This window comes from Cynocephalus volans, chromosome 10, assembly GCF_027409185.1.
Source record: "Cynocephalus volans isolate mCynVol1 chromosome 10, mCynVol1.pri, whole genome shotgun sequence".
Classification (NCBI taxonomy): domain Eukaryota; kingdom Metazoa; phylum Chordata; class Mammalia; order Dermoptera; family Cynocephalidae; genus Cynocephalus; species Cynocephalus volans.
In genome coordinates, this window is record NC_084469.1 from 41,576,571 (window position 1) to 41,602,862 (window position 26,292).

Genomic DNA, 26,292 nt, shown 5'->3' on the forward strand with positions numbered 1-26,292 from the left:
TTCTTGTTCCATGCCTATTTGAGAACCTCATACCTGTCAGATACCTAGAGAACTGAGATTTTAGAATAGAGTGGCTAAACTGGAGACACCTAGAAAGGAAAAGAGGTTTACTTGAAGTACTCACTGTCTTTACATTCTCATCCCCATATCAAAGGAGATGCAAACACATCTAAGTGATTTCACACCCTGTCTTTCTTGCTCTCGCTTATCCTCAAGGGCAACAGAAGAGTGGCTTTACCAGCCTGTAAATCAGCAGCAGCTATAAAACATGTCTGTCCTCAGCGATGACTTTCTCCTCGAGGGATACTTTACAGCCATGGAACATGCCCAACATATTAATGACACAAATTCATTAGTCTAAATGCATGTTCTGATGGACAGATTGCAGAGTAGGTGGAAGAGGTGTGTGTGGAAACAGATTCTGGTGTGGCAAACACCAGCTGCTTCCAACGAACTTGGAGAACTAAACTGATGAGCAGACAGACTCCACCCTCAGATCTTTAATGAATGAATCTCAGTGAAGCAACCTCCCACGGTCCCAGCATCCCAGGAGAACCTGGGGAACAGGGAGGTTGACCAGGTCAAGCCACTTGAATCATTCCATTCAAGGAACACTGGCCAATTTACCCAAACCCTGTGCTGCTTCCATATTTTATACATTTTCTGCTTTCTATTATGAAAATATTTTAACAGTAATGAAAGCATTTTTAAATTAAGGAATGGGCCATTCATACTTTTTCTCTCTCTCTCTCTTATGCATGTTTCTCTTCCCAGTTCTAGTTGATTTATGGAAATGATTTTATACTATTATAATCATGTCATAGATTACATTTTGCTCTTTGTACATTCACAGTGGCCTAAAATCTTGTTTGTTTTATTTTTAATCTATTATTTATTCATTTATTTGTTTATATTGTAACATAGTTGATTGTACCTATCTGTGGGGTATAGACTTGAACATTATGACCTGTGCGCAATACGTGATGCTCAAATCAGGATAATAATTAGTATAGTCAATGATTATACAATGTAGTCATTTTTCATGTCCCTTTATAAATTTCTCCCTTACACCCCCTCCCCCTCCCCCCTTCTCCACCTCTGGTAACCTCAGCATATTATTGCGATTGTTGTATCTCTCTTTTTTCTCTTCTTTTCTTATATATTTATTTATTTATTAGCTCCCACTTATGAGTGAGGACATGTGATATTTCTCTTTCCATACCTGGCTTATTTCACTTAACATGATTTTCTCTAAACTCATCCATGTTGCTGCAAATGGTATTATTTCATTCTTTTTTTAGAGCAGAGTAGTATTTCATTATGTGTTTATACCACATTTTCCTTATCCAGTTATCTGACATGGACATTTAAGTTGGTTCCAACTCTTGGCTATTGTCAATAGAGCTGTGATCAAGATGGAGGTGCAGGAACCCTTTCAACATGATGATTTCCATTTTGGGGGGTATATACCCAGCAGTGGGATTGCTGGATAGTATGTCAGTTCTATCCGTAGTTGTTTCAGGACCCTCCATACTGTTTTCCATATGGCTGCACCAATTTACAGTCACACCAACAATGTAGGAGAGTTCCTTTTCTCCACATCCTTGACAGTATTTGTTATTCTGTCTTTTTGATAATAGCCAGTCTAACTGGGGTGAGATGATATCTCAGTGGGTTTTGATTTGCATTTCCTTGATGCTGAGTGATGTTGGGCATTTTTTCATGTGTCTCTTGGTGATTTGTACAATGGCCTAAAACCTAAGGGCTTCCATTTCAAACTGTCACTATAAATGCTCAGTGGAAAGCAACCATGCATTTCTCAGAGCAGGAGCCAACACAGCAGAGGAAAGAATATGCACTCCAAGATGGCAATCAATGGCCCCCTGCTATTAACATTCTTTCTAATGGTTGACTTAATATAAAACTCTGCAACATATAAATATTTTTTTCTAACTCCTCAGGGCTCAGTTGGCCCTGCTGCCTAAATAATAAGAAAATTCTCTCTCTGCTCCTTATATCAAGTCTCAGTTGGAACCAGTATTTAAGTCTTGCTCATATGAGCACATGGACATGATCATTCACTGGAGGAGAGATTAAGTGCACATGAATGAAGAATAAAGTGGTATTGACTTTGTACAAATATCACCAAAAGCAAACTAGACCAAAGATTGCACTGTAAGATGCATATGAACTAATACTAAACATTCTTTTTTATTTAAAAAAACAAGCACCTGAAACCAAGGTGTGCATGTGAGCCTTTAATACATGTGAACCACAGTCATCTGCCCTGAACACTATGAGTTCATCTAACCTTTTATTAAGGTAGTCATTCTCTAGAACTCTCTTAATCACATGCAAAAAATTATGTGTGAATCCACTAAAGCTATGGCTGAAAGTTACTTTTGAGTGCATCAAGTCTGTTAGAAATTGATTTGCCCAATGGTAGGGCTGAATCAGGTGACTGTATTAGGATAGATGGTTGTGCCATGGAAACAGATAGTTCCACATCGCAGAGACTTACACCAGAAAAAAATAGTTATTGTCTCTCAGGCTACATGTCCATTGCGAGTTGGCTGGGCACTCTGCCCCATGTCATCACCCACACTGAGCCCTGGTTGATGGGGCAATGGCATGGAGGATGTTGGTGGTGGCCACAGAAGCAGAAGAAAAGGGCACTGTGGTCGAGTGCACACTGGCTCCCCGTGCTTCTACAGGGAGGTCACCCACATTATGTCCACTCACACCTCACTGGTCAAACCAAGTTTCATGGCCACACCTGAGGATCTGCAATCCTACCAAGTGTCTGGAGGAAAGAGAGAATCCAATACTCCCAAAAGTACCAGTGACTTCCACAGAGATGTTCCAGATTCAAAACACCTGAGAAAGACCTCATGTGGAAGCAAAGAAAGTGTGGTTCATATGCCCTAGAAAAACATGAAAGGGCGATTTGACTGATTGTTTAGATTAAATTATCCTATCAATTTTGTTGTGATGCTTCCAATATTATCCTTGCCCCACTGACTTCATCTTCTGGATGTTGGGCCTTCCTAGATCACAGCCTAAGAAGTGGTGGGATTCCTAGAAGCGGGTCTCCCAGTCACCAGCCACAGCAGCACCCACACACGTGCCCCACCATGCACTATGAGAGAGTGCTGGGCCAAAATCTGGTAATAGACAGAAGGGCAAGAGTTACTCCAGTTCACTAGTCACAAAACTTACACAGGGATTTTTTTAATCCTTTAAATTACTTAAAACTTAGAAAACTGCCTACCTCCTAATCGGTTAATTAACTAATTGCTTCTTGTGGTTAGAGATAGTTGTAGGTTTTGATCTCTACCTTAAAGCAGCTCTAAAATAATTGAGGAATTAAGTCATGTGCATGTGTAGGAAAGGAGGACTACACATTTGATTCATACATTTACGAAAATTTCGGGCTTACTGTTCAACTCTCAAGCCAACTGGTTTGGCTGACTTCCACTCCGGTGTTCTTGCCCACCCCTCCCCAAACGTGCAGACTCTCCTTGTTTACTTTTTAAATTAAATGGTATTTGCACATGGACGCTGAATGGACTTCAGTTGAATTAATTAGCTCTGTCCGTCTGCAGTGGTCAACAGTGGCACATAGGATACTCTCACTCACGGTCTGTGATTGACAGTGGTCAGCACCAGCATAGGCCTGTGATTGGCAGGAACACAAATGCCAAGTGACATTGTTTTCACTGACTCATCCAGTTGTTTTGGCCTCATCTATGACAGTTGTATGGAAAGGGGAGCTTGTGTAAATCTCACAGCACACTTGCACAGTCTATGAGCTCAGTCATATTGGCTGACTGAAGAAAAACTGATTAATGCAGTTCAGCACAGTTACCCTGGGCAGTGGACTCATCTGAACAGGAGCTGCAAGTTCAACGTAGCTGGCTGCATGCATGGATGTAGTTTGCTCTCACAGCCAAAGTTAAGTGGAAGGTGTAGATAATGATATGGCTAATGAGCTTCAAATTATTCAGAAAATGGATCCACTCCCTGTTTTGCCTTAGCCGAGGAGATTGGGTCAAGTGTCTCCCTGGAAGACCCAAAGAGTTCTATCAGTGTCGCTGGCTTGCAGCCTGAGAAGATATACCATCCTGCGCACAGTCAGACAGAACCTGGGCTGACAAAATGAACAAAGTGTGTGGGATTAGTTTAAGAGAACGATTTTCTGCACAGAATATCATTATGCTCAATTTTCAGGCCTTTGCAAACAGCACTTATGGTCATTTTGAGCCCATTAGAAAGCTTTTTAGGCATGATGCTGAACTAAACAGTAGTCATTGCTACAAATCCCAGAGATCAGCTGATTGCATTACTACGCAAATTACAGGCTTTGGAAAACTATTTGCTAAGAATCCCTCTAACATGCACTGGTGGTTGAATAGAACTTCGGGAGCTTTAATCTAATTATGATTAAAGCAAATTCTTAAGAGAAATGAGGGTGAGAGAGTAGAGAATTCGTTTTTGTTTGAACAAGGAAAAAAGCTATGAAAGTTTTATTGACCTACTAAACAAAGGAGATTAAATAAAGAAGTCCGTGATATGGCTCTTCTAGTTAGAGAACAAAAAGGGGTCATTATGCTGCCCGATTGTGTCTTTGAGGAAGGTAGGATTACTTAATAAGGGAGGGAGAGACCAAAAATTACTCTTATTTAATGCATTAGGCAAGAATTGAATATAAATAAATGGCACTTTAATTAACAGCAATTAATTTCATCTTGCTAAACGATCAATTGAATTGAAATGCATGAAATCATTTATAAGCACATATTCTCAAATAATTGGAAAAAATATTACATTTGCTATCATTTTAAGTTTGAACACATTGAAGTATGCCATTTATCACCATTCTGCAGCTTGTTACCACTTGAGAACATTAATTTAGAAATGAGAAAAAAGTTAAAGCAAAGCACAACACGAACTGAAAAGGTCTCCGTTCCCAACACTGTAGCCACATTCTCACTAACTTAACTCGAATGGAAATATTTACCCTCTGTTAGCCTCTGCCCACTCTCACCTTGCAGAGAGCTTAATAAATGTCTCCGATTCCTTAAAAGAAAAAGGGAGAATGAGAAACATCCTGCACACACTTTCCGGAGTTACACAACTGAGGTGGCATCTGGACCTTAAACAGCACAAGTGTCCATCATTGTTTGGTTTAAACCCGTCTTTCCCCAGCACTGCTTTGGAGCCACCTGGTCCCAGCCCGGACTGTCTGTGATGGCTCCTGGTGGAGAAGTAAGTTGGGCAGGATGAGTGTGGAGGTGAGTACACCTGACGGAACATGGCATGACATGGAGAGCAAGATGTGTTCTCTCCTGTTGCCGACTGGGGCCTCCCTGAGATCAGGTCCCATCAGGGCGTAGGAGCTTCTGGCCCAGCCACCTCAGGCCCACCAAAGAGTCTCAAGGAAATCAGGATCAAAGCCATTCAGCCCATTTTCCATTTGCTTACCATGCCTTGGGTGTGAGAGCCATGGGAGAAAACACTGAACTTGTCTTGCTCGAGTCTTCATCTGGGGTTCAGGATCAGTCTATACCTTGGCTGACGGTGACGGTGGCCCTAGACCACTCATGTTCCAGCCACAAACCTCTTTATTTCTGATGTATCAGGATGTTCGTGCATTTTTGGAGGTAACCGCCCCTCTGCACGTGGTTAGCTTCACCCTGCCATGACATTTACCTGTGGTTCTAAGTGATTGTCCCCTCACCAGTGGCCTCCTGATCTCAATGGAAGAAGAGCGCCACCTTTTCCTGCACCTTCTACTCACCGCATTAGCTACTTTCAAAGGTCAGTGGCTCTGTGAATTAATTTGTAAACCAATCCTACTTTTAGCCTTAGCACCAAACCCTGTTTCCTAGTGGAGGAATGTTTTGAGCTGAGTGGATTTGCAGAAGAAAAGGTAACCAACACAGAAACAGCCACAACACCAGAAGACAAATGAGGTAGTAAATTTTCACATGAATGAATGTGAGTTTATTGCTGAACTTTCTAATCTATTTCTGTCAGTCTATTCATGCATAATTAGAGGATATATGGTATATTTTACCGTCTGGTAGGGCTAATTTCACCTTCCTTATGTGTTTTTCTTATTGATTGTTTTCGCAGCTATTGTTGCATGATTGCTTTTCCATAGGAACCTTAGTACCGACTTATCTAGCCTTAAAAAAAGATGTGTTGATATTCTTATAGGGAGGACCTGACTTTTTATTCAATTCCATCCCAACATTTTCAGCCTCTAACTTCTCCACTGCCAACCATGGGGCTTTTATTAGTTTCCTAGGGCTGCTGTGACAAATTATCACAAACTAGGGGGTCCTAAAAACCTCAGAAATTTCTTTACTCACAATTCTGGAATTTAGAAGTCTGCAATCAAGGTGTTGGCAGGGCCATGTTCCCTCTGAATACAAGAGAAGAGTCCTCTTTTGCTTCTTTCTAGATTCTGTGATTGTGCACAGTCCTTGGCTCTCCTTGGCTTGTAGGTGCATCCTTCCAATTTCTGCTCTGTGGTCCTGTGATGCTTGCCCTGTGAAATGTGGCTGGCTGTATCTTCACATGGCTTTCTTATAAGGACACCAGTCATTGGGTTTAGGGCCCACCCACATCCAGTATGACTTCACCTTAACTCATTAAATCTACAGAGACCCTATTTCCAAATGAGGTCACATTCTGAGGTTCTGGGTGGACATGCATTTTGGAGGACACCATGCAATCCAATACAGGGCTGCTGTTTTTATGAATAAGAAAATGGGTATGAAGTCCTAGCTAGAGCCAGGCTGCCAGGTCCCACAAGGATAACTACTGTTTTGGGAAAGTCTTCAGTATGTTTTTGCTCCCACTGGCAATCATCATCCTATGGCTCCGGTTCCTTTCACAGTCAGTTTCTGCAGCGAACAACACGCTCTCTCAGCTCCTCTTTCCCCAGTCATGCTCTTTAGCTCTTTTTCTTCTAGCTGACAGCTGCCTCTACATTTCTACCACAACCGTTCTCTTCAAAGTCCCTGCAGCCTCCTTCTGCCCAGCTGAAATCTCAAAGGTACAATGTCGAGTGCTTGGCTTGCATCATTGGCACTTTTCAAAACTCTGCACTGGAAGGCGACTGGCACCTTTAGTTTCTCCTTCATTACTCATCCAAAGAATACATGGTTCTCTGAAGTGTATTTTCCGCAGCTTCTTGGACCATCTTATTTTTTCAGTGTCTACACAGAAGCCACACACAGGAAGCCCTTGGGCCAAATTAGGGGAGCACAGCTTTAAAAAATAACAATTTGGCTGTCCTCAGGTGAGACATGTGCTCTGATCACTCAGCTCTCCCCACTTCCCTGCACTTTGTACCCAGTGCCACCCATTCACACATGTGCACGCTCACTCCTAGGGACATCTGAGTTTGCAGCCCCGTTTGAAAGGCTCAGGCTGTGAATTATGGACATCTTTATGTAGGAGCTGTTTTTGGTGTCCTTTGAGCCCCACATTTTCTTGACTATGACTTTATAATTCTTAGCTGTGTCTATTAATAGCATTTGTCATTTGCTGGTTTTATTTTTTTTGTTGTTAGGGGTATTATTTTTTCTCATTGACTTAAAAAATACTTATTTTTATCTATTAAGGTTATTAAGTTGTTGTATGTGTGAAACATTTTTGCTCCTTGTTCAATATTTGCCACTCAATTATTTCTAAACTGCAAAAGTCATATAGTTTAATTTAATTGTCAATTTCCCTTTATGGCTATTGCTATTATTATCATGATAGTAAAGTAAAGATTTAAAAAATTGTCTAATTGAAATATGGACTGAAAAGTCACTATTTTATAGATTGATTTTAAGAGAATTATAAGAACTCAACATATTTAAATTATTTTATGTACGTTTTATTGTTGGTAGTCTTATAAATGACTACATTTATACTTTATATATTACTTTTCTTTATGTATTACTTTACAAATATTGTATTTAAAAATCACCTTTCATCATTATAAAAGCAGATATGCACAGTTTAGAAAATTATAAAATACAGAGAAAAAATAAAAATACAAAAATATTATATCACACTACTCACAGAATACCCCTATGGTACATATCTTTCCAGATCCTTTAAATTTTTGTAGCAAAATGAATTTATATTGAACATACTGCATTGTAACTTTTTTTGTTGATATTCTTCATCTTTCCATTTTAATAATTTTTCATCTAATCTAAGGCCATATTCAAATTCCCCTAATTGTACTCAAAGTCTTTCTAGCTTTTTTCCCCCAATCATATCCAACTCTGGACTACACATTGTATCTGCTTGTTATGTTCCTTAAATCTATTTCACAAAGCACTGGATAGGCTTAAGGGGTCAGCCCAGTCATTTTCCAGACTGTTCTTCCTTCTGTAATTTGTTGCTTTCTTATTTTATCATTTAGCTTGTTTCTCTATCCCCTATATATCTACTAAACAGGAGTTAGGTGTAAAGTATGATGTATTCAAGTCAAACATTTTGGCACATGATTTGACAATTCACAGAGGTGATGCGGGTTTCATGTTGTACCACATCAGAAGATATATTATCTGGTTGTCCCGCCATTTGTGATAATAACATGGGAGAAGATGCTAAGATCAGCCACTAGATCTGAATGATAAGAGTCTGATCCATTTATTGTACAATTACATTTCCCCCCTTATGACTCTGTTATGTTGTACACTGTGCAAAAATCCAAGATGGTGAAATAGACAGTCGCCAGCATCATTCTTCCCCACAAATCAACCAATTTATAACTATTTAAAAGCAATAACAGCCAAGCTGGGGCCACTAGAGCTCAGGAGAAGAGAAGGAAAGACCTACAGAGTGCATGAAGGCAGGAGAAGCCATGATGAGAGAAAGAAAAGATCGACTTGCTGCTTCAAGGCTGGAGCTGGTGAGCACACGGAGCAGGAGCCGGCAAACGCTGCAGCTGTGCCCTTCAGGTGAAGTTGCTTGGTGTTGGTGGGGAGAAGAGGGCTTTGGTAGCTCCGAGGCCAGCAAGATCACTAACAGGGTTCCCGTGGACCCACACAGGACTGAGGAGCCACAACAACTGAAAAAAAGAATCACTCAGAGGCCGGCGAGTCATCGAAAGGGACCGGTGCATGGCCTGTCCCATGAGAAGTGTTTGGAGTATGGGCAGTGCGGGAGATGGGCCCACCGGGGAACACTGGGATACAGCAAGGACAGCTGATCTGCTCCCCCATTCGGTGCAGGACCATTCAGTGGAGACTGGTCAGGAATACAGAACTGCAGGGGGTGCGGTTTGCTGAAAAGACTCAGGCCCAGACCAGAGTTTCCACACAACCCAGGTGCACCAGACCTCCCGAGAACCACAAGTACCTACGAAGTCCACCATTAAAACCTGAGCTGCACAAAAAGCCTTTCCCAGGGAATCAGCAGCAGAGCAGCAATTTAGCTCAACTATAGGGCTCAAGTGCTGGTCCCCACAGGAAGTTCCCCCATTTTAGAAGTAAGCAAAGGACAACAAATTAGTTCCAGTGCAGAGTTTAAGTGGTGGGAACAGCAAATAATACAACACAGAACTAGAAGAAAAAACAAAATACCTATAACCAGAGACAAAGTTTGATATTAACTAGTAAAGACTCACTTCACCAAAAAACACCTATAACACACAGAAGGACCAGAAGCCCCCTGGGCTCCCAAGCCAGGGAGCGGGGAAAGCTGGGAGCCTCAGCCATGCCTCCAACCCCACAACCAGCCCAGTGATGACCACCGAGCCATCACAGGAAGCACCCCAGGCTCTCCCAAACCAGGGCAGTGGGGGACTGAGGGCCTTGGCCATGCCCCCCTGACACCTGCAGCCAGCCCAGTGATGACCACTGAGCTGCCACAGAAAGTGCCCTGGGCGTCTGAGCTGAGGCAGTGGGGGGGCTGAGGGTTTCAGCCACCCCCCACTGACATCTGCATCCAGCCCAGCAACAACTGAGCCACCACTGGAAGCCTCCTTGTCTCCCCTGCAGGAATGAGGGGGGTGCCACAGGCCTCAACCATGCCCCTGCTCCTTCCTCTTTCTTCCACTCCATTTTCTTTCCTCTTCCCCTCTCCACTGCTCCACAACAACATTTTAAAATGTAAAAATATAATAATATTAGTAAATAAATAAACTTCAGTATAAAAAATAGATAGATAGATAGATTAGATTAGATAGATAGATAGATAGATAGATAGATAGATAGATAGATAGATAGATAGATAGATAATTACTTGGGAGAACACGGTGTTGAGAACCAGAAGATCAAGGGTTCAGATCCCCTTACCAGCCAGCCACCAAAAAATAAAATAAAATAAAAATAGAAAAATAAATCTAAAAAAATAATAAATCCAGTTCTCTACCAGTGATTCGCGTAATTGTCTTAACACTGATTCATAATCATTTCCTGAATGAATCATTTTGTTAGGTTTTACAAAAGTGTATGTTTTAGTGCCATCCGTCCTCCTGCATTTATTAGCGTGCATTCTTCTATAGAGTTTTCACTCATCAGTCAGGGTAGATATTCAGTTATCCTGAAATGTATATCTATATAAAGACAGCATAAATGCTTTCTTCCTTCCCATTAACTAATAATCATCAAAGCAAGGAGTTGGTGTAATATAATAGCTATTTCAAATAGTTACTAATGAATTTTCTGTTCTTTTTTTAATTGTCTTTATGATTCACAAATTTTCATCGATTCATTGTACTTTGAATTTACAATATTATTTTTAGGTATTATTATTTATTCATTTGTTTTCCAATGTATAGAAACAAAGTACCAGGTGCTTGGAATACAGAGAACTCTATTTATGAACAATGGAGGCTTGTTAAGTCCATTTGCTTGGAAGTCCAAAGTATAATTATTAAGATAAACACTATTGTCAACAATTAGTGGTACGTAGAGTTGACGAAATATTTTTAGTCTTTGTGACATAAAAGCTTATATGTTTAAAATTGTTAAGAGACACTTGTCTAAAAAATTAATAAAACACGCATTAATAAAAATCACAGTCTGTGGGTAAAATGTAAGTAAATAAATTTATATTACAATATGACCCCTCCATGGAAAAGGGCCTTAGAAAGGAGGATTATTCTTAATTTTTAAAATCTTTTATTATGCAAAATTTCAATCATATAGGAAAGCACAATGAAATTGGTGTACCTGTCACTTGACTTCAAAAATTATTAATACTTGGCCAATCAAATGTCATCCACACCCGTACTCACTTCTCCCTGGCCCCTGTGTAATTTGAAAACACTGATCACTATTTTATATATAAATATTTTAATACCTATCTCTAAAAGATAAGGACTTTAAAAAACACAGTCATACTCACTAACACCCTAAAAAATGAACAAGAAATTCGTGACATATCAAATACCTTGTAGTGTTCATATTTCTCCAATTGACTTACATAACTTTTTTTTAAATTAAGTTTGTTTCAGTCTTGGTCCAAATGAGATCCAAACACTCCATTTGGTTAATATGTCTCCTCAGGTTTAAAAATCCTTCTTTCAAATCTTTCTTTCTTCTTGGAAGCTTGCATTGAAGAGACATGGTTATTTGTCCTGTAGAATTTCCCATAGTCTGGATTTTGCTGATTTAGTCACCATAGAATTTCTTATAGTGTCATTTTCTGAAAATAGGTAGTTAGATCCAGAGGAATGAACTTAACCTAAATCCATATTCAAGTTAGATTGGGGTTTTTTTTTTGGCAAGAATGCTTTGTAAGTAGTGCTGTGTTCTTCTATCAGGAGGCACATAAAATCTGGTTGTCTCTCTTTTGATAAAATTATGAGCCCTGATAATCACCACTTGGGTCATTAATTCATGAGTGGTTACAAAACAATGATACTCAAATTTTATCATTCTTTATTTACCCATTAGCTGGAATAATTCTAAAAATATCACTGTTTCCTCATCAATTACTTAATTACACAGTGATTCAAGTCATATAGAAAATGCAAAATAAATGCTGAATTGATATTTTTTACTTACAAACTTTCAAAATAATGGGGTGTATTCACAGCATATTCCAAAGGTGACCAATTTCATTAGTATCAGTATGGGCTCATGAGTTTAATTATATTTGACATATACTTCAATTATTTCTGTTATTATGTTTTGATGATCAAATTGCCCCATCTTCGGCCAGTGAGAGCCTCTTCAAGTTGGTTCCTGAATCCTTTTGACACGACTCCAAGTAAACTTTTTAATTTTCTTACTTTCTAGCATCACAAGGTGCCCCATCTTGTACACCTCCTCCTTCAGACCTAGAATCAGCCACCTTTCCAAGAATCCCGAGTTCCTTCTAATGAGAAATGTTATTATAAACCATAATGTGGGCGTTAAGACCAATGGGCTGTTGTATTTTTAATCGATTTTTGCTGGTTTGAATAAAAACACTGATGTGCACTTACTTGGAGAGCAGCCACCCTAAAGGATTAGTTCTTTCACTGAATTCTCTTGAAATGTCCAGGTAGACAACATAATCTACACATAAAAAGTTAATTTTCATTTCTCCTTTAAAATATTTGCCCCGTTTTTTTTTTTTTTTAATATCCTGGTACTGTAAATTGAAAAGAACCCTTAGAACAATGACACATAGTAGCAATGATAGTCTTCATTCTACTTTTGTTTCTAATATTAGTGAAAATATAGGTATACATTACCATTAAGGATGATTTTTGAAAAAATAAGTATCTTTTATATTTGATTTGCCAGAACTTTTAAAAAATTAATTATGGTTGGATATTTAATTGTACCAAGGCCATTTTCAACATTTAACAAGATTTTCACTTTTTCTCCTTTGGCCTAATAACACAGTGGGAAATGGAAATAGATTTTCTAATATTGAACCATTATGGCACCATTGTGGTGAATTTACTTGGCCATGGCATATTACTCTTTTAACAGTATTAATTTTGATTTGCTTATATTTCATTTAGGATTTTTGTAATGATATGCATATCCATATAGAGTATTTATTTTTCCTACATTCTTTGTCAGGCTATGCATCAGGGTGAACTAGACTCATAAACTGAGTTAGCAAACTTTCTAGGACAGTTTAAATGTTATGGGAATGCTCTCTTTTTTGAAGTCTCAAGAAATGCTCCCCCAAATCGTCTTGGCCTACTGCCCTTTTAGTTGCTGATGATCTGGAAGCTTTTCTAAATTTTTTTCACTATTGGTGATAGACTCCAGTTTTCAACTTTTTTTAGTCCATTTCTGTTATTAATGTATATCAGATCTGTTCTTTCTACTGCTTGACACTATGCTGCGTTCGTAGATTTTTGCTTATGTAATTTCTACGTTTTAGAATTTATTGAGGTTTTCTTTGTGGTCTAGTATATTTATTATTTTTACAAGTGTTTGATGAATTTTTGGAAAGAATTATATCCTCTTGGGCATACAGTTTGATTAAATAAACATGATTGTTAAAATAACCTTGTTAATTATATTACTCAAATCACTTATGTCATTAGATATTTTTAGCTTTATGATCTAGTTTAATGACAGTCTAATGATTGTAGCTGTGCTTTCTTCAGTATATCTTTGTACATCTAATAATAATTTATATATATATATATATATGTTTAAATTCTTGGTCACTTTGATTATATAGGCTCATAACTATGATAGCTTTATTGTGGATTATTTTTTTCTTCCAAATTTTAAAATTTAGTTTTGTTATAAATTCTGTTATTCCTGATGTTAGTTGTTTTGTCAACCTAATTTTCTCTTCTCTCTCCCGTCCTCTCTCTTTCCTTTCTTTTTTTCCTTTTCTTCCCTCTCTGTCTTTTAATGCTTATAATACACGGTTTAAAATATAAATGCAATCCTTCTCACTTTCTGTTCTTCTAACTTCTTGTTTTTAACCCTGCGCCTTTTGAAATTAAAATTTGGTGGATTTTTTTTTAAATTTCTGAGAAACTTCTACTTCAATATGAGTGTTTAATCCATCTATACGTGCATTTATAAATGCCATAACTTTTTTCCATTATTTTGTTTTGTGCTTTCACTTTTTTATGTTCCCTTTTCCTGTGTTGTTTGTGATCTTTCCTATGTACTTTTTTTCCCTAGTGTAGTGTTTTTCAAATAAACTTTTGTAAATTAACTGTTTGATGAGATGCTAATGGATAGTCTAGGGGAAAAAAATACACAACACATTCCATAATAAAATAAGACAGGGAAACACGTAGGAATTATTTGGGAGGGGGGGTCCACAACAAATGTAAAAATAGTAGAGTTTCTAAGAATCTCAACACGTAAGCAATCTGTTTCACTATGTTTAACCAGAGTTCACAGTCTTATTTGAACACAGAACACATTGTTATGATACATCTAAAGACGTCCTGTGGAGTGGCAGTTGTGGAACACCAGTTTGGGAAATGCACTTCTGGAGATTTGGAACTCATACATCCTGCATTGTGACATCACTGCTCACCTTTCCCTATCCTAACAGTACATACATACCGAACCTACTTTTGAGCTGATCTCCTCTTTTGTATGTCCCTACATCTGGACTCTTTAACTGGTAACTGGAATTCACTGTTTCTTGGGACTTGGTATCACGGTATAATTCTATCGCCATTAGAATTTGCCAGCTGAGACATATTATTAGCAAATAATTAAATTGAGCTATTCGAAGAGAAATTTATGATGACAACTATAGCTGGACCTCAGGTAGATGCTAGAATTGCTATGGGTAGAGAAGAAATGTCTAATGGATGGTAAAAGAGAAATACAGATGATCTGAAGTCACATGAAAGAGGACAGGATCTTGCCACCTAGGACGTGGAGATCAGCTGTAAAAGGAGCAATATCATCCCACGAAGCTTGCACTTCTATTCCAAGGCATTCAAAGCACTTGAAAAAAAAGCACTTGAAAGAAAAGCACTTGAGAAAAGCTCCATGAAAAAAGTATCTTATTAAAGCCAAAAAGTAACACATTTGTCCTTGAAACAACCGTGGATGGTTTGATAGTTTCCAAAGATATAGATATAATAAAATTTGCAGGATGGTCTGTGAGATGAAACTAGTTAAGGGTTCAAGAGAACAAGGTTCTGGTGACAGCTCTGCTCCCATTCAGGGTGTCCAGGCTAAGCCGGTTTGTTTCTCCCAGTCACTGCTGCTGTAGAATGAGGACAGAGAAGGACTGAAGAAATTCAGTAATTCTCACGTCCCATGGCCTCAGAAGTTCTACCAGTCTATGAATATGTGATTGGGAGGTGTTGCTATTACAGGCAATGTCACAATGAACACCCCAGACAAGCCTCCTGTGTGTTTTAGTGTTTCGCTTGGGGAGTGTGTTGCATCCCTTTAGAGGGTTATGAAATAAGTTTAGTTATACCGATATTTTTTTTAAAAAAATGATAGAGTATATAAAATATATAAGAATTTATCACAACTATTTAAGGGGAATGAATGTTTCATGAAATTTTATTTTAATTTATTTATATATATACTGGGTTGTCCTGTAAAAGGGAGTTCCTACTATGGATTGTTTAAAAACAATTTGAAATACACTCCAAGAGTCTGAATCTTCACTAACACTTATTTTTTTGAATGTGCTAATCTTTTTCCAAGCTAACGGGCATAAAAGAGTACAGCATTTCCTTTTTTATTTTTATTTTTCCCCTGATTGCTAGTGAGGTTGAGTAACTTTTCATGGTTCTGTGGCCATTTCATTTTCCTATTAATTGATTTATTTGTTCATAGCCCTTGCCCACTTTTGCATTTTTTTTTTCTTTTCTTATAGATTTATAGGAGTTTTAAAACTTATTCTGGATACTTCGTGAGTTATATCCACCGTTAATATGTTTTTCAAGTCTGTTGCATTAAGAAATGCAAAACTTCATGATGCCTTGCTGTTCAGAAATTTTAAAATTTAATGTGATCAAACTTATGAGCTGTACTTTTGGGTACTGCTTAAGAGATTCTTCTTTATTCCAAGTTCATAAGAATAGACTTCTATATATCCTTTTAAAAGTTTTAAAGTTTTGTTTTTCAGATATATCTCTTCATTCCATCAGGAGAAAATTTCTGTGCATTGTGTGAGGCAGGGATTTACTTGTTTCAACATGGATAGCCAATTGTCTCAATGCTACTTAATGAATAATTGATTCTTTACTCAATTTTAAGTAATATTTCTCATACACCAAGTTCCCAGGTATATGAAGCTCTGTTTGTTTTATAAAAAAAAAAGCGGGATGCCTTACAAAGCTGATCATATTTGCTGTTAGACACTCCTTGATCACTTCTTGAAATAGTTTATAGGAAATGGTTTTGCAGAGGACTATGACCTTGTATTAATAATTGTATTTGAAGAGTTAAAGTACCAGGAAACAGGAAACGTAGGTTGCATGCATTAAATAAACACCGAAATATAACAATGTTTTCTATACAGGAGGCATTTTGTTATAAATTAGTGATAAAGATATAAACATGACTGCTGTCCTCCAAGTATAAGGAAGATCTTCAAGGAAGTTATGGTCTGGTATGAGAGTACTTGAAAAAGTTTGTTGAAAAATGAAATTAAAGGATGATACTTATCTTTCTATGAGCTTTCTGAAGACCCTTCCCATAGTATTTCTCAACCTTATCAGATCCAACTCCTTTTTCATCACATTTTGTAATCACCTCTATTACTATCCTGAATTTTATTGTATTACATACCTGTTCACATATTAAAAAATCAATAAAACATCATTTTGTAATATAAATGAAAAATAGAAGTGATGCATAAGAAAACAATATATATTTTTAAACTAATATTAAATATTCAGGCACACCTTCACTACAATAAAGTACAGTAGTCAAATACTTGCCCTATGTGTAGAATCGCCTTGAATGTGACAGCTGCATTTGTAGGCTCATATATTTTTTTTATTGTTAGTGTTTTATTGATTATCACAAGAAGCACTGCCACTGCAATAGTGAATAATTAACTACATTTTGAACAAAACAAAGTACAGTCTTCGGTTGATTTACATAGTAGTTGTATTCTTAGAAAATCTGGTATATATGAAAGTGTGGAGATGTACTTAACATGTAACGTGAAGTTAGATTCTAGGCTCAGAGGCTTGTAAGTTGGATTCTCATCTATGTGAATATCCAGCTGAGAATTCAAAAGTCAAGAGAGATGAGGCACAGTTCTTTCTGTTGGCCTGTCTCTGAAATTGCAGGACATCCAGCCTCCCTGGCTCTCACCCACCATGTGCTAGCAGTACCCTCCAAATCATTACGACAACCAAAAAATACCTCCTCCCCACCAACCAGATTCCCCAAATGCCACTCCAGGGGAGAGTCCCACTCCTATTGACTGGTCTAGAAGTAAGAGACTAGGAATCTAATCAAGCAAAGACAAACAAATATCAAAAGTGCTGCAATAAATGCATATGCAGGTATGTGAGAATTCAAGAGAGGAGAGGCCAGTGCCACTGGGGTAGAGTGAGGTGTGGTCAGCAATGGTAGTGCTGACAGATGACAGGAATGGAGACAGGAGTGATAAAGAGATGTTACCCAACTGACTGAGTCCTAAGAGTGGGGTGGAAAGTATGTCTCATTTCTCTATAAAGAAGGCTTCTCCTTCTTTGGTGTTAGAAAGTGATTATGATGCAAGTCACAAGCAATAAAGAAAATTGTATGCACAGAAATGTCACCAAAGCCAGATTTGACACTCCCCCCACCCCTACCAGATTCAGAAAATCTTTGTCTTAAGTAGGGTACAGGTGCAAACAGAAAAGATCCACCATTTCATTAAGTTTGGAAGTCTTTTTGTTGTTGTTGTTTTTAGCTCATGCACCAAGATGTCCCTGGATTTCTTTCATCCAAGGCACTTGCCTAGCTCTGTTGCCTGCAGAACTGGCAGCTTCACCTCAGTTGTATCTCTCCTAAAGCTGCTTTGTTAACATATCTCTCCTTTGAACTGATATCTACAAAAGGAAAGAGAAAAAAATGGGCTTAAGACTTTGAATGAACCTACTCCTTATATGGCCCTTTAAAAGTCTTTTTTCCCTGACACATTTGTTGCAGCATCAATAAGCAAGTGATAGAAGAGAAATAGATATGGAAGACTAGCAGAATTACCGTGTGGAATATCCTCTGTATAGATTTATTAGTATAACCAGGAAATTCACAACTGGAATAGGCTGTCTCAGATAATGCAATCCTTTTCTTCTAGAGAAGTAACGGTAAACCAAAATTGAATCTAAATGAGCCCAAGTAAGATATGTTTTACTTGGAGAAATTTTATTACTAAACAAAGCAATTCTTGCCGGTATCTACCTGTTCACACATAATGTCTCTGATGCTAAGTCAATTCACATACTTTTTTTGCTGCCATTGCTTCATTTGAATTCTGGATTCCATTCAACCTGGGGCGATGATTAAGAACAGCACGTTCTCAACTCAGGCCATGTGCCCAGTGTAATGAATGCTTGCTGAGTAAGAGGATAAATAAATGAATGACTGACTCCAGGAAATGACATGAAGGTGTACACTTAATTTATTCAGCTGTTGCTGTTCCAGTGCACTGCCTTATCCCAATCCATAACCTTCACCTTCTAAGTCTATAAGGAAGAACCAGTGACACCTTAAAGCAAGACGCTCTCAAACTAAGAGGAATTTGGAAGTGAGCCTGAAATATGACTGATGGAATCTGGTTTTTCTCTTTCAATTGATCACAATACTCACCACTCAATATTTCCATCTGCATTTTTCTCTAGCACATCCATGCCCATCCTGGATGAGAGAGGCAACCTAGAAGACAGAAATAAAATACTGAGGCAAGTAAATATCATTTATTATCCTTACCTACCTTACAGGACTCCTGTAATGATAAAATCAATTAATGTCATTCAATGTACTTCTTAATCTTTTTTTTTTTTTTTGGACCAGTAAGGGGATCGCAACCCTTGGCATGGTGTGGTCCGCACCACACTCAGCCACTGAACACACCAGCCATCCCTATATAGGATCCAAACCTGCGGCCTTGGCGCTAATAGCGCCGCACTCTCCCGAGTAAGCCACGGGGCTGGCCTTCAAAGTACTTCTTAAATGGTAAAGTGTAGCTATTTACTGCGTGTCTAGTATGTGCCAGGCACAAGCCTATACATTTAGAATGTGAATATAAATAGAAATTCTTTTCTGTCCTGAAAAAGCTGAGAATCTAGTGAAAATACAGATGTATAAAAATTCACTATAATTTTGGGATAGAAATAAGGCATGTTGAGAAATTTCTGTAAAAGGACTATCTTAGTCCATTTTATGCTTCTATAACAGAATACCCAAGACTGGGTAATTTATAAAGAACAGAAATTTATTTCCCTCAGTTCTAAAGGCTGGGAAGTCCAAGGTCAAGGTGCTGGCATCCGGTGTCCGGTGAGGGCCTTTTTGCTGTGTCCTCACATGGCAGAAGGGAAAAGGTGAAAGGTCAAAAGGAAAGGGAGGAAAAAAGGGAAAAGGAGTTGAGAGGGACAAACTCCCTCCTTAAAGCCCTTTTATAAGCTCACCTAATCCTATCCCTGATGAAGGAGCCCTCATGGTCTGATTACCTCTTAAAAGCCCCATCTCTCAATGCTATCAAATTAGCAGCACCTGAATTTTGGAGGGGGCACATTCAAATCACAGCTGGAACTGGTTTTTTTATTCGTATTATTTTTTATTGTTGTATTTTTATTTTTTAAAAATATTTTACATCTGTGGTTGGTTGATTCGTGGATCGGAACCTGTGCATCCAGAGGGCCCACTCTCTCTGCCTGAGATTTTGCTCAAGAGGATGCAGCCATGTCATACGTCTCCCCACTTGTCTTCTGGTGTCCTTACTCCTTTCCTAATTACACAGTCTAAAAGGGTGAGATTTTATTTACTACACATGGTACTATGTAATCATAATTTATTGCCCTACTCAATATTAAAAGACACTTCAGTAGTCAACAAATGGTCAAGAGATTCACTAGAAATAACTATACCAGGGAGGGGAGGAGAGTTGTGAAGGAAAGTGGAATTCTCAGCTAAGACAGCAGAGAGTCATGTCCCAAACAGACAGATCAATAAAGTGTAACATGAACATGCTAATGTCGAATTAACTACCAGAATCAACTAAAAGAATTTACAGTGATTGACTTTAGCAATAAAGACTAAGAGGCAGAGAGAGGTTGAAACAGAGGATAGCTATTTTTTTATTTTAAGCCTTCCTTTAGCTAAAATTTTATTTTTTAGTCATGTATATGCATTACCTCAATTAAAATATTTTTTGAAAATGAAAAGCAGCAGGCAGTGGGCAGCTTTGCAGGAGAAATGTGAGTCTAAATGCAGGTTGCATATCCTCAGCCAATCTCAGGGAAACGGCTAAGGAGATGAGATGGCACTGGCACCCCCAAACGCACCAGGGAACCCGAACAAACAGTAAGAGCAAAGCAAACAATATTCCCTATAGGTTGCTCCCAGCAGGCAGCAGAGCTTTAAAGTTGATTTATGATCCCAGAAAGAGAAGCTTTCTTTCCATCGTTTTGTCTCCTGTCTCTCACAGCAGATAAATAGACACCGAATCATGAAACAAAGATGGACTGGAGAGAAGGGAGACCCCTGATGGAGAGCTCAGGTAGAAGGCTGATGACATCGTCTAGATGAGGTCTGAGAAGCACTTGACTCAGGCAGCAGCATCAGAAGAGTCTTGGGGACTGACTGACTGTGAGAGGGAACGTGGCTTCTCAGGGATGCTGGTTAAGTAAGTAGCTGAGGGAGGTGCCATTCCAGACAGCCAAGGTGGCAACAGCTAAGATGTGAAAGAGTGAGGGTTATGTGTGGTTGCATCGTGACTGAATACCATAAATAATTAATTGGCCAACCAGGATAGGAAAATCAGCCATGCTATTAGTTAGCTAGGTCTGCCACAACAAAGACCACAGACCGGGTGGCCTGAACCACAGAAATTTTTCTCACAGTTCTGGAGTTTGGAAGTTTAAGATCAAGGTGTCAGCAGGGTTGGTGTCTTCTGAGGTTTCTCTTCTTGGCTTGCAGATGGCTGCTTTCTCATGGTGTCCTTGCGTGGCCTTTCCTCTGTGTTTGTCTGTTTCCTAATCTCCTCTCCTTGTAAGGACACTAGTCATATTGGATCATGGCCCGCTGTAATGACCTCATCTTAATTTAATTACCTCTTTAAAGACCTTCTCTCCAAATACCGTACATTCTGAGGTATTGGGGGTTAGGACTTCAACATATGAATTTGGGTGAGACACAATTCATCCCATAACAACCATGATGCCACATCTGATACAACATGACATGTTCTCTCCTTTAGCTTCCAGATCTTCCATGCATATCCTAATGTATCTCTCTTTTCAGTTCCTGTCTGTGTCCCTCAGCCCTAGTTCTTTCAAACACCACCATCTCATCCCATTAGATGGCTTTATTTTTTTTGCACATAAAACGTCTTCAAAGATGCAGCATTACAATTGTACATTGAGCGATTCTTGCTGAGTGTGCACTTTCAGAAAACTTTCTTTAAAATGAAATCTGTTTGTGATACAGAAATAATGAAATAATCCTTAAATCCTGTTGCATATTCTACATGTCCTAATTAATAACAAAATACATGTAATTTCTAAATGGAGACATAAACCAGTGGCATAGTCTTTGACTGTACTGACATTGGAAGACTATACAGCTAGCTACCTTTTCAATCTCTCCCCTTCACAGAAAAGATTACAGCAGATGTCCTTTGAGGAATATGCTTACACAAGATTTGAGACATACCTTCTACATTTAAAGCTTATGAATGTTTAGGTCATATAAGATGAGTATATTTTGTTCCATGCGTTTTTGCATCCATGGAAGCAAATCTATAACATAAATTTTTTTAAAAATTATCTTCCTTTTTATAGCCCTTGAACAAATGGTGCTGGGGAAACTGGACATCCAGATGTAGAAGAATGAAACTAGACCCCTACCTCTTGCCGTATATCAAAATCAACTCAAAATGGATTAAAGACTTAAGTATGAGACCTAAAACTATAGAACTTCTAAAAGAAAACATAGGGGAAGCACTTCAGGAGGTAGGACTGATCAAAGACTTTATGAATAAGACCCCAACAGCACAGGCAACAAAGGAAAAAAATAACCAAATGGGATTATATCAAACTAAAAAACTTCTCACAGCAAAGGAAACAATCAACAGAGTGAAAAAGACAACCTACAGAATGGGAGAAAGTATTTGGAAACTACATCTGACAAGAGATTAATATCCAGAATACACAGGAACTCAAACAACTTAATAATGAAAAACAAATAATTCGATTAAAAAATGGACAGAGTTGGTAAACAGAAAGTTCTCAAAGGAAGATTCACAGATGGTCAACAGACACGTGAAAAAATGCTCCACATCACTAGTCATCAGAGAAATGCAAATCAAAACCACTTTTAGATAGCATTTCACCCCAGTCAGACTGGCTATTATCAAAAGGACACAGAATAACAAATGCCAGTGAGAATGCAGAGAAAAGGGAACCCTTCTACAGTGTTGGTGGGACTGGAAATTAGTGCAGCCTCTATGGAAAATAGTATGGAGATTCCTCAAACAACTACAGATCTGCCACATGACCCAGCTATCTCACTGCTGGATATATACCCAAAGGAATGGAAATGGCCAAGTCAAAGTGATACCTGTAATTCCCCTGTTTATCACGGCTCTATTTACAACAGCCAAGATATGGCACAAACCTAAATGTCCATCAATAGATGACTGGATAAGGAAAATGTGGTCTATCTACACAATGGAATACTACTCTACCATGAAAAAGAATGAAATTCTGCTATTTGCAGCAACATGGATGAGTTTAGAGAAAATTATGTGAAGTGAAATAAGCCGGACACAGAATGAAAAATACCACATGTCCTCACTCCTAAGTGAGTTGAACTTTCAGAAGGAGAGAATAGAACTGTGGTTATTAGAGGTGGGAAAGGGGGAGGGGCAGGGAGTTAGGGAGAAATTGTTTAATGGACACAAAGAGTGAAAATGTTTTGTAATGATGATTATCCTGATTTGATCACCATATATTGTACACAAATACTGATAGTCTACTGTATACCCCACGAATACGTATAGTCAATTAGATTTCACTAAAAAAAAAATTATCTTCCTTTTAGATCTACATTGTTTCCCCAAATATCAATTGTTACAGCCACTTAATGATAGCATGAGGGTTAAGGTGACAGTCACAACACAAGATGGGTTATCACCAAGACTCTGCTGCTCCACATCAGAACTGCAGTGTCCTCCTGTCTGCTTTGTGCTGGCAGGCAGCATCTGGGCAACTCAAAGGCACTCTGTGGCCCACCTCGCCCCTGACAGCCGGCGAGATGTTGACAAAAGCAGTGCACGATTATGAGTCTGGAATTAGTACCTACTTAAATTAGCAGCAAGGTGACAAAAAGCACTCTATTTTTTTTTAGAAAAAAAAAATAAAAAGCATGAAATCAGATAGAGGAAAGGTGAGGGCATGATTCTGCCTCCTACCCTGAGCCTCATTGCCAAATGGAGCCAAAGGAGCGTCATTAAAATGGTACCTTAAAAACAAAGTCTGAGCACAATGTTGGATCTTTTCAGACTCTGCAAAAAATTAATTTTTTTGTCTTTTGTTAAAGTTGTTGGCCAGTCAAACTCTTGACAGGTGGAGAGAGAACAAATACTTTTTAGATGATGCCATCTTTGGATTTGAAAAAAGTGACCTACCAATGGAATGAGTTTTATCTTAATATTACCTGACATTTACATGAATTCTTTCAAGACTTTTTGAAATACAGGTTTCTGAGGGTCTTCTTGATACTTTGATTTTTCAGAAAGTCAGTCTCTGTTTCCTCTCTTAGACAGGGTCATATCTTATCTTAGGAAATTCTGTTAGGAAGCTAAATTCATCTCAAGGGTCTCTGATTTTGAGCAGCAGAAATATACCCAATCTTTCTTAAAAGGGCATCTATTATAAGGAAGTAGGAATCGTACTGCTCCCGAGTGTGGGGTACGCTGACCCAAGGCACAGGCCTAGGCGGGGAGTATGGGGACAAACCAGAAAGATGCCTCCTGCTGCCCCCACCACAAAGCCTGGGCCCTGCAACATCATGATCTCTTATGGATGCTTCAAAAGTAGGTACTAACAAGTAATTCATGGGCCTGACTTCATTAATTCCATGACTGCAAAAAATGGTCACTGCCTCATGAGGTTGTCATAGGGACTGAAGGAGCTGTCTTCTCATTTCAACAATTAACACATCTTTGAGGCAATACCTGATTAAAAAGGAGAAAATGTCAAGTGGCAACAAGATCAAGACAGTCTGCTGAAACAATAGGAAACTGCTCCCAGAGGCTTCTCAAATGAGATATCGCAACATTTTAGTTTTATCACTATGTTCATACCTGGACCACCTGGCAGGCTGCCTACGAACAGGCAAGGGCACGCTGGAAAAGGGAGAAAGGTAAGTTGAGCAACGCACCAGCCTGCGACACTTTCTGTTTAAGGGGTAACTAAACACTGCACATGTCAATGGCGGATTTCTGGATGACAGTTTGGCAAAAAACAACACATGCTTTAAATGTGTACGCCCTTCAACAGAATTCCAGATTTGGAACTTGGTTCTAAAGAAATAAATAGAGAAGTGAGTAAATATTTAGCTGAAAGAATTTACACCACAGCATTCTTTATAAGAGTGAAAAATGGAAAGCAATCTAAATGACCCTCAACAGAGAATAAACATGGAATGGCTAGATTCCATATAGCCATTAAAAATGATGTTGGAGAAATACTTTCTTCCCATGAACAGATGTTGATAATGTATATTAAGTGGAAAAGTAGGTTACAAAATAACATGTTTAATGTGATTCCATTTTTGTCTGGAAATATATGTGTAATTACATATGAGGAGGGAAAAATGTCTGGGAGGAAGGAGCATTCACAATGTTTATTTCCAGAGGGTAGATTATAGAGATTTGATTCTACTTTTTTCTTAGTTCTGTTTTCTACTTTTTTTCTGCAATGAGCATGTATAACTGTAAAAAGCTTGAATAAAAAAGGAGTGTAGTGAAACTTCTTCTAAGTGGAAGAATCCTTTTGTAATGCAAATAATCATACCCTTGCTTGCTTTCTTATAAGGTACAGTGGTCCCTTATGGGGTCCTCTTGCAGGTGGAGAATTAGCAGTTTCCACTGCTTCTGGTGCAGGTTTTAACCAGAGCCTTTAACCAAGAAGATATTTTTTCAAGGTGGATTTTGTGTTTCTAAAGTGGAAAGTCATCCCCATATCATACAACCCCCTGCCACTTATTCAGGAGTCACAGTTTAGGGTTTTCTAGTTTTCCATTTTGAGGAGTTTGAGCTTCTGTTTGAGTGTGCCCAGGGAGAGGGTGCCTGGTGAGGCACAGCACGCAGCCCCAGTGACAGCAAAGACCCCACCGGGCTCTAGCAGGGGGTGGGTGTTTGTCTGCTCTCCCTTCCCCACCCACCAGTGTCTGCCTCTGCCCAGTTGTATTTCCTCTGAATCCTCCTAGACCCTGAAAAGATTACATTGGAAAAAATTCTTTATAGGTCAGTTCTTCTATTTGTGACAGGTGAACTTGCACTGACCTCCATGGAATTCTGTCTTTGTAAGCCAGGCTAATGCTGCATTCTGCAAAAAGACAAATGAAAAGAATTGTTTCATTAACTGGTTTGAAAGAGGTATCACCCTGATTCTTAATGTGCTAATGATTGCTGGTTCTTGAAGGTGTTAATTTTCAAACTTCTGTGTGAAAAATGTGTTCATTCCCCCAGAGGTTCGGCATTAGCTTTTTTTCTTTCTTTTCTTTTTTCTTTGCCTAATCCTGATATTAGTTCATATTTGGACTTTGGCCTAAATAAATAAATTAGAAATATATACATTTAAAATCTATACATGTTTGATATTTCCCCTCAAACTTTATTACCAGGCACATTTGCACAAAACAGTGTGTTTGATCTTAAAAATGACATCCCGTCTTTCATGGGAGAATGACCGTGGAATGAATAGCTTTTATCATATGTCTAAAGGCCTTTTTACTTTAGGGGGATTTGGCTTTTATTTACAGAGTGTGCTGATCTTCATTGCTAATTTTTCCTCATCAGGGAAAAAGAAAACAGTCTTTCACTCTTTATTTGTTTTAATGCAAAAGAGAAAAAGAAGATATGTAAATATGGATGTTTTTAAAAAAATTCTTGGTCCCCTTGCAGATGCTGAGTTGCAAGGTCTCAGTA